The sequence below is a fragment of the Penaeus chinensis genome, chromosome 22 (assembly GCF_019202785.1).
Source record: "Penaeus chinensis breed Huanghai No. 1 chromosome 22, ASM1920278v2, whole genome shotgun sequence".
Taxonomy (NCBI): domain Eukaryota; kingdom Metazoa; phylum Arthropoda; class Malacostraca; order Decapoda; family Penaeidae; genus Penaeus; species Penaeus chinensis.
The window spans coordinates 27,538,666-27,541,165 of NC_061840.1; the positions used below are offsets into that span (position 1 = coordinate 27,538,666).

Sequence of the window (2,500 nt, forward strand, 5' to 3'; positions counted from 1 at the left end):
GCGTGTGCGTGTGCGTGTGCGTGTGCGTGTGCGTGTGCGTGTGCGTGTGTGCGCAAGTGCGTGGGTGCGTGTGTGTGTGTGTAAGATCTATATAACTTATATAGACCTTGTTTGTTTCGGTTTGCGTGCGTGCGAGTGTTTGAGTGTAATAACACCGCAAACACTCACGCCATTGTAATTAATTGTGAGCACAAGAGTAGATCTATGTGAACCCCCACGGTGCATATGTAAATGTGGATCTGTGTGCACGTGTGTGTGAGAAAATGCGTGTGTTTCTGAACGTGTCAAGTGGCTCTAGCTATCTTTCAGTCTTTGATTCACGACCGGTTTTGATCCATGTTTCCGTGACTCTAGCGGTGTCTGCTTATAAAACCGTAAACGTTATTATTATTTGTAGCAGATTTGTGCCAAGGAGGAAAACAAGTCTACAGGAATAAACGTCTAGAAATACGACATTTTCTTATTGTACAACCCACAGCGTTACAAATAACGGATATACCATCAATTCATTATTGCATCTTTCATATCATTTGACAGGATAATATTAAGATTAAGAATGATAAAATACTGCTAATAAAAGTGATACTAAGTATAAAAAAAAAATCAGCCCCGATTAAGCTATCAGTTAAGATAACGTGTTGCTAGATGTCTCAGTAACGGTGAAGATAATAAAGATGATAAAGATGATAATATACATAATCATAGAAAAATATGATCTGATGATAACAATAATAGAAGTCAAATTCACAATATCATAATCCAAAAATATAATAATAATAATAATAATAATAATAATAATAATAAATACATAAAAACAACTAAAACAACAACAATACTAATAACAGATATAAAATAATATTAATATTAATAATGCAAATAATTACAATAAGAATATTACTAATAATAACGATAGCAATACTAATATTATGAATTAAAACAAAAGCAAGAATAACAACAGCAATAACAACAAAAACAACAAATTATGATACAAATAATAACAATAAAATCAATAATATTAATAATAAGAACAAGAAGAATAAAAATAAGAACCCTAATAATAATCATAATAATTATTACAACAACAACAATGATAATGGCGAGAATGAAGAAGATAATATCTGTGATAATATTAGTAATAATAATAATAAGTGATACTAACAGTGATACAACTATTATTCCGCTAACAACACAATTAATATCAATAATAATAGTAATAATAATAATAAAAATAATAGTAATAGTAATAACAATAATAATAATAATAATAATAATAATAATAATAATAATAACAGGTCTTAGTATCATTATCATCACTACTACTATCATTATCATTAGTAATAGTAGTAGTATAATAAAAAGATTATAATAATAACAATGATGATGATAAAGATGGCGATGAAGATAAATAATAATAACAATAATAATAATAACAACAACAACAACAACAACAATAATAATAATAACAACAACAACAACAACAATAATAATAATAAACAAACAAACGCAAACATACGCAAAGGGACACGCACGCACCTCCCCCCCCCCCCCCCCTAAGAGCCACTCCTAAACCACGCCCATAAACCTCCTGCGGATTTGTAATTCAGTTCTCTGAGGTCGAGAGAAAACCTCTTCTCTTCTTCTCCTCCTCTTCTTCCTTCGTTTATCTTCTTCTCTCTGTTATTACTTTCTTTTCTTTTCTCTCCTTGTATCATTATTTTATTTCCTCGTGTTATTACTTTTTTTTTCTTTACTTATTCCCTTATTTTACTTATTTTCTTTTATCTCCATCTAATTCCATTTTCTTCCTCCTCTTTCGTTTATCTTTCTGCTTTTACGTTCTTCCTTCCTTTTCTTATTCCTTTTGCTATTACTTTATCATTTGTCCTTCTTATTTCCTTTTTTTCTTCTTTTTCCTCCTCCTAATTCTTTTTTTTTTTTTCCTGTTCCACCTCCTAATTTGTTTTTCTCTCTCTTCTTTTTCCTCCTAATTTCTTCTCTTTCTTCCTCCTCCTCCTACTTTCTTCCTCTTCCTCCTAATTTGTTTTTCTCTTTCTCCTTCCTCCTCGTAATTTGTTTTTCCCCTTCGTCTCCCTTTTACTACATAATTCTTATTTTCTCATTCTTTTCTACCCCTAAATTTTCTCCTAATTACTACTTCTTTCTTCTTCATTTTCTTCTTCCACGAATTTTCTTTTATCTTTTTCTTCTCCTCCTTCTAATTCTTCCCTTTCTCCTCATCCTCTTCCCCTTTTTCTGTGCTCATGAATAAGTATTATTTTTTTTTTTCAAGTTTATCTTTTTTTCTTCTATATTTTCATTTTCTTTGTCCCTTCCTACTATAATTATTACTATTATTTCTATTCTCATTCATATTGCTCATCTGTCTTTTTTTTTCATTCCTTCTTCTATATATTGATCTTTATTATTCATTTCGAAAAAAGTATAACAATAAAAAAAAAATATGTTAATAACTTCAAAGACAAGAATACCTTGTTGTTAT

At 29.8% G+C, this 2,500-nt stretch overlaps 1 protein-coding gene across 5 annotated transcripts in view; it reads right to left on the reverse strand.

Moving 5' to 3' along the window:
* Positions 1 to 2,500, reverse strand: part of LOC125037083 (1-phosphatidylinositol 4,5-bisphosphate phosphodiesterase eta-2-like) — a 68,871-nt gene that overhangs the window by 32,654 nt on the left and 33,717 nt on the right. The window lies entirely within an intron of this gene.